This window comes from Salvelinus sp. IW2-2015, linkage group LG6.1 (genome assembly GCF_002910315.2).
Source record: "Salvelinus sp. IW2-2015 linkage group LG6.1, ASM291031v2, whole genome shotgun sequence".
Taxonomy (NCBI): Eukaryota; Metazoa; Chordata; class Actinopteri; order Salmoniformes; family Salmonidae; genus Salvelinus; species Salvelinus sp. IW2-2015.
In genome coordinates this window covers 18,931,829-18,945,004 of record NC_036845.1, presented here as the reverse complement: position 1 = coordinate 18,945,004, position 13,176 = coordinate 18,931,829, and the positions used below count along the sequence as shown (strand labels likewise).

General features: G+C 44.4%; 1 pseudogene; it reads left to right on the top strand.

Moving 5' to 3' along the window:
• The window catches only part of LOC111964694 (plectin-like), a 137,366-nt pseudogene that overhangs the window by 96,965 nt on the left and 27,225 nt on the right, over positions 1–13,176 (top strand).

Below are 13,176 nucleotides of genomic sequence, written 5' to 3'. Positions count from 1 at the left end.
TTATCAGGCCTTGTGTGTTTTTGTTTAGAAAGTGTGTTTTGATATGCGGATGTCTGAGTGAGTTGTGAGTGTATGTGTGTGAGAGAATATGCATGTGTGTGAGGAGACTTCTTGGGAGGGGAGGGAGGGCATTTAAAGGATGCTCTAACAAGGYAGGATTTCTTTCTCTCCTTTTTGAACGGTGACTGAGGACTAGCTGAATTCCTTTGCTCTAGCCGTTGTGCTCGTCTCTGCTCCAGGGTAAGTGTGCGTCACCTAAATCTCAAACCGCCAAAACTGGCACCAGGCCTGGATTGGCTTATAGGAAAAGTTCAGTAGGAGTTTACTCTTCTGTGATTGCAGCTTGGAAGCGCATGTGATGATGCAAAGTGGCTATGGCCATTGGTTCACTGGTCCACATTGGCTCAAAGGGACAGTTCCGAGTCTGAACAGTGAATATGATCCTAGAAGTATGTTTTTATTTTTACACCCCACGTAGGAAATATGTATTTTTGATTGTTTCATACAGTTGTAAGTATAATGTCTTCACGATAATGGTAATGTGCAGTAATAATGTGCAAAATAGAATATTCTAATTTACAGATTTGATTCAGGAAGAAAGTAGTGAGTTTGATATGTGAAATTGGGAAAGTTGTATGCACCATTGCTACATTTTGTCAGGATCAGAATGATAAAAATAGCATTGTGGTGTTAGAACCAACATGTGCTGTTTTAAATGCAATTCACCAAAATATCAAACAATTTCACCATTGGATGCAACCATCACATAATGTCTTACCATAGCCAATTTGCATCTTGGGTTTAATTTATTCGAGATGTAATATTATTTCCTAGATGCAATGTGAGGTGTTTAAATCAACAAAACAGTTTGATGCAATCGTTTGTGGCATTCTTTGTTCTGTTTTAGTCATGAACGGATTACCTTTTTTTTAATATCTGTCATAAGAAATCTCACTGGTGAATGCACAGCTGTCAGCTTTAATTAGAAGACCACTATCTTGATTACCACATAGAGGCCCTCCATGAATTGCGACTGGCCTATCTTTGTGGGGCTCTAAGATTGTAATTCATGATTATTATTATTATTATTCTCTGGTCTGGTTTGCCCATCATTGGATGCATTTTTTGGGTTTGGATACACGCTGAAATAATTGTGCCAAAACGCCAGACTCTCTTTTGTGTGTGAGTGTATGTTGGTGTAGGTGTGGGATGGGACTCTGCTTCTCACAGACACTCACCGAAACAGAAACTCACACACATTCAAACTGTCTAGTGTCTTTATCAGTGATCCATAGATTTCAATTTGTAATGATTGAGTTAATAGCATCAGACATTTCACTGCCCTTTCAGGTCTCATTGCATGTTCCATWTGTTGYAGAGTAGCMCTTTATTGTGACTCAATTTGATTCATCGGGAAATGGGTCTGCAGGGATGGATCATACATCAGTCTTGAGAGCACACAAAGGGCAGAGTCTAAATCAAGGGTCATTTCTCGGGGAGGTGAAGTGGTGGAATGGACCGGGTCATCTGAGATATGGGTTAAGTCAAATGGTTGTCTGGCTTCAGCTTCAGCGCAGAACTAGCTACTGTGCACATTCGTATCATATAGCAACATAGTCTTATTAAAATATGTCAAAACAGTATCATTGAACCATTGGTTAGCCTGTTGTAGAATGATTGCTTGGGTTGTTTGAATTCTTAGTTAAATTGCAGTATGGCCTTGCAGATTATTTTACATTTTGATGGACCTGAAAGATGAGCTCTCAGAATGACCCAATTACCTCATACAGTAGAGTTCAAATACATAACTGATAGTTTGGTCATTATAATAGTTAAACAAATAGCTACCTGGACTATCTGCATTGATCCCTTTTTGCACTACATTTTGACTCTTCACATATGCTGCTGCTGCTGTTTATTATCTATCCTGTTGCTTAGTCACTTTACCCATACCTATATGTACATGTCTACCTCAATTACCTCGTACCCCTGCAAATCGACTCGGTACTAGTACTTTGTGTATATGGCAAGGTTATCGTTACTCATTGTGCATTTATTCCTTGTGCTATTATTTTCAATTTTTCTCTCTGCGTTGTTGGGAAGGACCGTAAAGAAAGTAGAGTTAGATTCTATTTTATTAGATTGATGCGGTAATTAGCAACCTCAGTGTTTGTTTTCAGATGGCGTTTCACTGTTAATGTAGTAAATGTGTCAGTAGGATAACACACAGCATCATCACGCTACATACGGTATGTCTCATAGGAATAGTTTACAATAGCACACTCATGTAGCCTGGAATCCAAGCTGATATGCTCTGTTTCCATTGTCTTCCATTTTGAAGTGAAACAGTGGGGAAACGGGACATATCAGTTTGAATTCCAGGCTACACATTTTTTATTTAACTCGGCACGTCAGTTAAGAAAACAATGGCGGCCTACCCCAGCCAAATCCTTACTCGGATGACGCTGGGCCAATTGTGCACCGCCCTATCACTCCCAATCACAGCCGGTTGTGATACAGCTTTGGAATCGAACCAGGGTCTGTAGTAACACCTTTTGCACTGAGATGCAGTGCCTTAGACCGCTGCGCCACATGGGAGCGCATCAGGTGCAATAGCCAGTCAGACATGGCACACCCTTTGCCTTGGTTTGTTAACCTACTGAACATGGACACAGCCGCCTGGCCGCAGATACTCTCTGGTTCTCCTCTGGGGAATATGAGGCTGTGATTAAGGCTAACAGGGTAATCATTGATCTTGAGCTGGGGCTTTGTCTGTGAGCCACTCTCCTCTCTGATTCCCCCTGGGTTCCATGCAATGGCCTACATCATCTGCGTTGCAGACATGTGCATAATACGACTGTAATTACTCAAATGCACATGGAGAGGTCTAATCAAAATGTTCATTTCAGCTACAGCCTTATTATATAATAGAAGACAGATACATCCTGGTATTTAATATGGATCATGGCTGTGAAACAGAATGAACTGAATATAATTATGAATAGAATAGAATTACAGTATGACATGAAATTGCTGACAGAGACACAATGAGGTTGTATTCTACTACAAGCAAAGCAAGCTGTTTTATCTCCAGGAAAGAGAACAGCCGAATCTAGTCATTCAGCTAATTGTTTCGAGCTCCTAACCTGTCAATACTGAATATTCATTGTAACCAAAAAACAAAGAGCGGATACAGCCAGCAAGACGGCACTGTAAAATTTGGCGTCATCTGGTCCAGCGAACCAGAAAACAGACAACCCTCTTGGCAGGTTTTTTGGAGCGAACTTCCCCAATTTATCTGACCTGACCAGCCGAGACCAGTTGCGACCAGCCGTGACCTGGAATGACCTGTTGTCGATCCACAGGCACTAATCCACTCTGACCTCAGAGGAAGCAGTAACAGCAGAGTATAGCAGAGCCCCTCCCTGGTAGCCCCTGATGGGCCCACCTCAGCCCCTATAGGCCAGGATAATGACACTCTTCTTTGAACCCTCTGTCATTACAATGACCATACTGTGGAGAAGTAACAGACAGTCTGAAACCGTCCCTAGTCATGGATAAAACTCATGGCAGTTATGTTGGAATTAGTCAATGAACTCTTGGAAAAGGATGCATTGTAAGCCATGAAAATATGTTTATTACTTGAAAATGTTAGCTTTACAGTCCAAATTGTTGGGATGATGTGATTTGTTAGTGATCAGCCACAGCAGCAATCATGCTCCTATTATCATTCACAATACTGTTTACAATACTTCTTGAGCCAAGTGTCTCTGCAGTTATGTCAGGTCATCACAAGCAGATCAGAAAGCGGAACGGTGTCCTGTGTCGTCATAGACATCTTTTATCTGTGATTCCCCGACTACGCATCACTGCCCTCACCCATCACTGCCCTCAACCGTCACGCCCCCCCCCTCCTCCCCCAGCCCAGCCACCCCTACTTCCTCCACTCCCTCCTCAGCACACAAAAAAAGAGGGGGCGTTTTTATGCATGTCATATTTGATTATGGACTAAATAGTGTCCCCAGGGCCGGGCCGGGCTCGGAGAGGGCTAGAGCTGGCAGGGGAGAACTGGTCCTGCCTGCCAGAGCTCAACAGTGGGTTCCTAACAGTGGGTATCCTTCAACATTCTGCTTTCAGTGGACAGGCCTGTCACACACATTTCAATAGCCAGAACGTTTTAGCTGGTGTCTGTTGCAGGCCATCCAAGACCAAGAGAGCCCAGATCAGTGCATGTGGTCCAAGGATGACAAAGAACCAGCCTTGTCTGCACAGTAAGCCAGCCAGGAGTCCCTGGCTCTGCTGTGCTTCAGTTGATTTTACTGTACTACTCCCTCTCTCTCAACAAATGGGCTGTGACGGCGCGTGGTTAGAGATGGAGTGAATAGGTAGTTAACCTCTCATGGATATGTTTCTGCAGTTGTAGTGGTTTCCACCATATTTCAGTTAGTGATTACCTTCACAAGTCATGCACATTGCAAATAATATGATATTTACCATTATCCAAAGTTGGTGCAATAACATCAGAGATCAACAAAACATGCAATATAAATCAAACTGTTTTGGGGGGTCAACGAGGAATGATTTTACAGTTCAGCTGGATGCTCACCCCAAGCCCCCTTGTCTCACTCTAGGCATCTGAAGGATCTCCTGCATGCATGGCAGAGGGGCCCACTCTCGCCTATTACCTCACTATCTCCTGGGCTGAAGGATTATGGGTAATCTGATCAGCCGACCCAGCTGCCTGGGCCAGAAGTCCAAGCAGGTGAGGTCCGACGAGGACTTCCTGAAGGAGTGCTTCCAGCGACGCCGCGAATGGCAAGCTCCGCCCCTGACGCACCATGGGGAGGCCAGGCGGGAGGAGGKGGTCAGAGAGAGGGAGGAGGAGGAGGAGAGGGTGACAGACAGGACAAAGGAGGATGAGGTGGAGGATGAGGTGTCTCACGGCACCACCYCTCCCTCGGACAAACCCCTCAGGACCAACCCCTCCCCCGCCACCACGGTCACCACCATCAGTACTCTGGATGATGCCTGGCACGGCACCCCCTCCCCTATCAAGACATCCAGGAACAGCACCCTGACCAGGAAGGCCGTGGTCCAAGAGATCCCCTATGGGAGATCCCCTCTAGCCCAGCCTGGCTCAGTCCCAGGCTCAGCGGAGAGGAGGGCCAGCTTCCAGAGGAGAGACTCCAGAGAAGGAAGCCTCCAGAGGAGAGACTCTAGAGAGGGAAGCCTCCAGAGGAGAGACTCTAGAGAGGGCAGCCCCTGGTCCTGGAAGACCTTGGCCTCCCACGAGGTCACGGAGGTGACGGAAGTGACGGAGACAGTTGTGACAGAAATTGTGGAGGTGACGGAGTACCCTTCTGGAGAGAAGGGCGGAGATCCCATAGTCACCAGGACTGTTAGGGTTCTGACTGGAGCAGCTGAGGAACTCGCTGAGGTCAATATAACGTCAACAGCCAACAGCCTCTCTAAAGTGTCTTATTATTCACTACAGTAGACTAGGATTTGACTCCTTTTTTCCCCCCCTTTCCATTCCATTCTTTCATTGAACGTCTGAAATTCAACTTATCATCTTTACCGCTCTGCAATTTCCTTAACATCTCTTCAGCAGCATGTGCTACAGAACGTGTTATGTTTTTGACCGGTGCTCTTTTTCAGAAAAGTAGTTTGTGCAGTGTGTTGACTTTTATATTTCTATCCCAGCTGCATAGCGACGGACATTCTAGTTCAGACCAAGATTCCAGCTTGGACCGTTGGAGGGTAAGATATCCAGTGCATTGCTCTGTTTTTTATGTGATTTACTATTTAGCATTATCTCAATCGCCTCTGCACAGTATGAAGGTAACACTGATATTACAGCATGGTTCCATGGTGTCCGTGGTTTCATATTGTATAGTTACCATAAACAGTGTTAATGCTGTGTCATGCTCTCTTTTCCCCCAGGGACTGAGATCTGCCTTGAGTCTGAGAGATGATTTTGCGGATTCGGAAACGTTCCATCAATCCCTGGAAGCACTGTTGACCTGGGTCTGTGAGATAGAGGAGCTGACAGCCAATCAGAAGCCTCCATCTTCAGAGGTCAAAGTGGTGAAAGCACAGCTACAAGAGCAGAAGGTACAGTACCAGTCAAAAGTTTGGACACACCTACTTTTCTTTATTTGTAAAATTTTCTACATTGTATAATAATAGTGAAGACATCAACACTATGAAATAACACATATGAAACCATGTACATTAGTAWCCAAAAAAGTGTTAAACAAATCAAAACATATTTTGTATTTGAGATTCTTCCAAGTAGCCACCCTTTGCCTTGATGACAGCTTTTCACACTCTTGGCATTCTCTCAACCAGCTTCATGAGGTAGACCTGGAATTCATTTCAATTAACACGTGTGCCTTGTTAAAAGTTAATTTGTGGAATTTCTTTCCTTAATGCGTTTGAGCCAATCAGTTGTGTTGTGACAAGGTAGGGGTGGTATACAGAAGATAGCCCTATTTGGTAAAAGACCAAGTCCATATTATGGCAAGAACAGCTCAAAGCAAAGATAGATGACAGTCCRTCATTACTTTAAGACATGAAGGTCCGTCAATCCGGAAAATTTCAAGAACTTTGAAAGTTTCTTCAAGTGCAGTCGCAAAAACCATCAAGCGCTATGATGAAACTGGCTCTCATGAGCACCGTCACAGGAAAGGAAGACCCAGAGTTACCTTTGCTGCAGAGGATAAGTTCATTAGAGTTAACTGCAACTCAGATTGCAGCCCAAACTAATACTTCACAGAATTCAAATTCAAACAGACACATGTCAACATCAACTGTTCAGAGTAGACTGCATGAATCAGGCCTTCATGGTCAAATTTGTGAAAAGAAACCACTACAAAAGGACACCAATAATAAGAAGAGACTTGCTTGGGCCAAGAAACATGAGTAATGGACATTAGACCGTTGKAAATCTGTCCTTTGGTCTGATGAGTCCAAATTAGAGATTTTTGTTTCTAACCGCTGTGTCTTTGTGAGATGCAGAGTAGGTGAACGGATGATCTCCGCATGTGTGGTTCCCACCGTGAAGCATGGAGGAGGAGGTGTGATGGTGTGGGGGTGCTTTGCTGGTGACACTGTCTGTGATTTATTTAGAATTCAAGGCACACTTAACCAACATGGCTACCACAGCATTCTGCGGCGAAACACCATCCCATCTGGTTTGCGCTTAGTGGGACTATCATTTGTTTTTCAAAAGGACAATGACCCAACACACCTCCAGGCTGTGTAAGGGCTATTTGACCAAGGAGAGTGACGGAGTGCTGCATCAGATGACCTGGCCTCCACAATCACCCGACCTCAACCCAATTGAGATGGTTTGGGATGAGCTGGACCGCAGAGTGAAGGAAAAGCAGCCAACAAGTGCTCAGCATATGTGGGAACTCCTTTAAGACTGTTGGAAAAGCATTCCTCATGAAGCTGGTTGAGAGAATACCAAGAGTGTGCAAAGCTGTCATCAAGGCAAAGGGTGGCTAGTATGAAGAATCAAAAATATATTTTGGTTTGTTTAACACCTTTTTGCTTACTACATGATTCCATATGTGTTATTTCATAGTTTTTATTCTACAATGTAGAAAATAGTAAAAATAAAGAAAAACCCTTGAATGAGTAAATGTGTACCAACTTTTGACTGGTACAGCAATTTACAACACGGTACACAAAATGTCTAAACTTACACAAAGCACCCACGGCTAAGTAACTATAATGTTTGATCAATTGCATGAGGATACTTTATCTATGTAAAATGGCGCTGAGATCATGGAAATAGTCAAATGCTCCCTTTATTATTTGAAATCCCTTGAATTCAGGGCTGAATAAGGAAGGCTCACTCTTACAATTCCTGGGGTGAATTTTTTTCTCCAGCAATTTACCTTTCAKTGTGAACCAGCTCCCATTGTGAGTACAGTGGGTGAGGTGAAACCTGCCTGGCTCCTCACAATGCAAGCCTAACACTTGAGATGGGGCTTTCACTGCACTCACACAAAGGAAGGAGAGACAAGAATAAGGCACATGTACCCAAATGTAAATTCTCAGGACTAGCAAGTAGCAATGACTCTCTGAAGCTAAGACCGGAGTCGTCTGAGCTGTAGTTGTCCTAATCTATTTGAGGTATTCTCTGGCTTTACACTTCACTTCTCAATATTTGTAGCCTATTTTCAAGCATTTGTAAGATTACACTGGATGTTCCAAAGTAGCTCATCCCCAATTTATCGCAGGTTTTGACTTTTTATCATTGTGAAAGACAATGAGTAAGACTTGGCATTTTCCCTGGTCAGGTACTGTGGTCAGGTAAAACTCCTTGTCATAACAACAGTAAGGCAATGGCTGAGTATCCATTATCATCTTACAGCTCCTGCAGCGTCTCCTGGAGGACCGGAGGCATAGTATGGAGACCATGATGCTGGAGGGCCCTCATATGGCCGAGGCCTTCCCAGGGAAGGAGGGGGAGCAGGCCAGGGTCCAGCTCTCCACACTCAGACGCAAATGGGAGGCCTTACTGGTAGATGCAGTGAACAGGTCAGCTGATTGAACTGTGGTGCTGTCCCTTCATGTTATGCTATGCTATGGTATGCTATGTCATGTTGTGTTGTGTTTTGCTTTGCTTTGCTTTGCAATGCTATGCTATGCTATGCAATCATGCTGTTGGCAGAGTGGGCTGAGCTGTAATGTAATGGGTGTTGTGTATTGGGGTTGACAGGCGGGGCAGTCTGGAGCTCATCCTGCCCAGGGCCAAGCTCTTCCAGGAGAGGGTGGACAGCCTGCAGCAATGGCTCATCTCTGTGGAGCAGGACCTGGCCGAGCTACGCAATGCTGAGAGGGAAATGCTACACCTCCCCGAGGGTACGGAGAAAGCCAAGGTAGGATATCATCTATGTATACGTTTCTTCTGTATGCAAGCCTACCGTGCCTTGCAAAAGTATTCACCCACTTGGCATTTTTCCTATTTTGTTGCATTACAACCTGTAATTTAAATTCATTTTTATTTGTTTTTCATGTAATAGACATACACAACATAGTCCAAATTGGTGAAGTGAAATTTAAAAAATTACTTATTATTATTACTTCTTTTACATGCATATGTATTCACCCCCTTTGCTATGAAGCCCCTAAATAAGATCTGGTGCAACCAATTACCTTCAAAAGTCACATAATTAATTAAATAAAGTCCACCTGTGTCCAGTCTGAGTGTCACATGATCTGTCACATGATCTCAGTATATATACACCTGTTCTGAAAGGCCCCAGAGTCTGCAACACTACTAAGCAAGGGGCACCACCAAGCAAGCGGCACCATGAAGACCAAGGAGCTCTCCAAACAGGTCAGGACAAAGTTGTGTAAAAGTACTGATCAGGGTTGGGTTATAAACTCATGGACCAGGCAAGGAGGGCATTAATCAGAGAGGCAAAAAAGAGACCAAAGATAACCCTGAAGGAGCTGCAAAGCTCCACAGCGGAAATTGGAGTATCTGTCCATAGGACCACTTTAAGCCGTACACTCCACAGAGCTGGGCTTTACGGAAGAGTGGCCATTGCTTAAAGAAAGAAATAAGCAAACACGTTTGGTGTTCGCCAAAAGGCATGTGGGAAACTCCCCAAACATATGAATGAATGTACTCTGGTCAGATGAGACTAAAATTGAGCTTTTTGCCCATCAAGGAAAACGCTATGTCTGGCACAAACCCAACACCTCTCATCACCCCGAGAACAGCATCCCCACAGTGAAGCATGGTGGTGGCAGCGTCATGCGGTGGGATGTTTTTCATCGGCATGGACTGGGAAACTGGTCAGAATTGAAAGAATGATTGATGGTGCTAAATACAGGGAAATTCTTGAGGCAAACCTGTTTCAGTCTTCCAGAGATTTGAGACTGGGATGGAGGTTCACCTTCCAGCAGAACAATGACCCTAAGCATACTGCTAAAGCAACACTTGAGTGGTTTAAGGGGAAACATTTAAAGGTCTTGGAATGGCCTAGTCAAAGCCCAGACCTCAATCCAATTGAGAATCTGTGGTATGACTTAAATATTTCTGTACACCAGCAGGAACCCATCCAACTTGAAGGAGGTGGAGCAGTTTTGCCTTGAATGGACAAAAATCCCAGTGGCTAGATGTGCAAAGCTTATAGAGACATATCCCAAAAGACTTGCAGCTGTAATTGCTACAAAGGTGGCTCTACAAAGTATTGAGTTTGGGGGAGTGAATAGTTATGCACACTCAAGTTTTCYGTTTTTTTGTCTTATTTCTTGTTTGTTTCGCAATAAAAAATATTTTGCATCTTCAAAGTGGAAGGCATGTTGTGTAAATCCAATGACACAAACCCCCCCAAAATCTATTTAATTCCAGGTTGTAAGGCAACAAAATAGGAAAAATACCAAGGGGGGGTGAATACTTTCGCAAGTGTTAGGATTTATGTTTATGCATAATAGCCTGTTAGCATATTGGTTGAAGAGGAATATTGTTTTGTTACACACATGCACGCACACCCCCCTCTGTATAGTGTGTGTAGGTGTAAGGAATGACCAACACAGGCCATAAAAGTTGTGGACAGTCTTGAGAGGGGAAGGGTGCAGCTCTCTAGACCAACCAAGAGTTTAGAATACTGGACAATACCATATTAGGAACTGTTTTAGTGTAGAATCGACAGACCCAAGACGGAGCTAATCTACCCAGCAACCAGAGGTGGACAAAGGAACGCGCCAAGGGGCCAGCAAAGGGGGGGCAGAGTCTAAACCAAGCCCAGCCTCTACTGTGATAGSCTAACAGACGCGTTGAAACGACGTCATCACGGTATAAGAACAGCTGTTTACGTAGTTCTCTGTTCATCCTGCGCGGTGAAACAGCGAACCCGTATATACGAAAATTGCATTTGCCATTCATTGTTTGCGGTAATTAAACATAATTAAAGAAAGTTAGCAGACCTWGCRTTTTATTTATCCTGACAGCGGATGTGTTACACGCAGCGTTCACACAAGGCACTGTATACCCTGTGCCATATACTGCATGTTTATGTACCAGTGGAGGCTGGTGGGCGAAGAAATCATATTTTTGTAATACCCCTCAGGCTGTGGTGGAAGAGATCAAGGCGAAAAACGCTGACTTGGTGRAAATTCAACAGAGCGGTCATGATCTCAAGGAGATGATTTCAGGTAACATAAATGAATGTTGCAAAATCAATGTGTTTGTAAATATTTACCCTTACCAATACACAAAATCCATCAACAGATGACTTACATAGAGAAACAACATGAGTAGCGACATGTCACAGGTGGCTGTTGAGGGATAGAAAGACACATAATAATGGCCGGAGCGTATCAAATGGAATTACATCAAACACATGGAAACCATGTGGTTGATATATTTGATACCATTCCACCTATTCCACTCCAGTCATTACGACGAGCCCGTTCTCCCCAATTAAGTTGCCACAACCTCCTGTGCTACATACTAATAGTAATAACATGCTAAAAGTACCAACATGCTAAGAGTACCAACATGCTAAGAGTACCAACATGCTAAGAGTACAAACATGCTAAGAGTACCAACATGCTAAGAGTACCAACATGCTAAGAGTAGCAACATGCTAACAGCACCAAAATGATAAGATTATCCACATGTTAAGACTAGCAACATGCTAATCCTACACGTCTTTGTGTTGGTGTGGTCCCCACAGAGGAGGAAGCCCAGCAGGTGCAGGAGCGTGTGGACAGCCTGAGGATACGCTGCTCGGTGTTGAGCCTGACCAGTGGTGACGTCCTGCAGAGACTGGAGCAGGCGCTGGAGGCATCCAGCCGCTGCACATCCAGCCAGGAAGACCTCCACTTATGGCTGGGCCGCATCGAGAGAGAACTGCTGGGGCCTGCTGGGGGGCAGACTGGGGGTGGAGACGCGGTGCTCTGTGCTGCAGAGAGACAGAGGGTAAGAGGCGGGGCTTAGCAATGTTGCCTGTGTGCATAACTGATATGAGGTTGATGGACTGCTTACTCACGAGTCATGACTACTCATTGGGTTCCGTGCATTTAGGCAATATTGATAGTCTTCTGATAAGGATGAAGTAGTAGGAACTCTGCACACACTTCAACTAGACAGCAATGTGTACTTTTATTAACCTGTTATTAACCTGTCTGTATGTGTATGTTATTGTCAGTTGGAGCAGGCTGTGGTGAAGGAGATGGCCTGGTTCAGAGACACTGCCCTGGGCCTGGAGCAACTCAAGGCTATTACTCTGGAGCCTGAGCTTATCTCTGCCCAACTCTATGAACAGAAGGTGAAGAGACCCATTGGAACTACATTTTAGGAGCTACTTTGTCCCTTAGGGCCACCCTATAAAAGCCTGTTCATCCACTTCTACATATGCTTTGTTTTGTTCTACAACCACCTGTGCGGATTTGTATAGAGGTCTGATCATGTGTGATGTTTGAACATATGTCTTGGTTTGCAAAGGCGTGTGTGTTTGCACAGCATTTTACATTACCTTAATTTTAGATTGTAAAATATGCCATGCTTTTGTGTTGTGTACATGAAGATCCTTGCAGTGGAGATTCTGCAACACAAGTTCAACATTGAGAAGATGGTGAAGATCGCTGAAATCTTGCAGACATACGGTGATGAAGGGGAAATAGGGGATCTGCAGGTACACACTGTACCATCTGCCCCATGATAACATCTGACTATAAAACATTCAAACAAATGAGACAAGCTAATAGCATACGGGTCACGTTAAAGCTGTTGTCATCCGATCTCCCCAGATCCCGTTGGATGCCTTACAGGAACAATGCAACRTCACGTCAGCSACCAACTCCCATGTGGTCCTGCAGCTGGAGCATGCCCAGTCCCTCTTGGTCCAGTTCACTGAGGGCCTTGCTGAGGTGTCACCATGGCTACAGGAAACCCAAGCGCTCATTGGCCAGCTCTCCCTGAGTACCATTAGCTACAAGGCATTCCGAGAACAACAGGACCTCTTACAGGTAGCATAGACCTGCCTTTGAGTGGAGTGCCAGTTCTTTTTTAGTTTCCCCCCCCCCGTTCAACAATGATGCCCTTTTAGACTTCATAGCTCCCCCTCCGTTTTCTGCTCAACTGTGCTGTTCCACTGTTCTTCCCTTGTAGATTATTCAGCTCTGTTCATTAGAGTATAATCTACT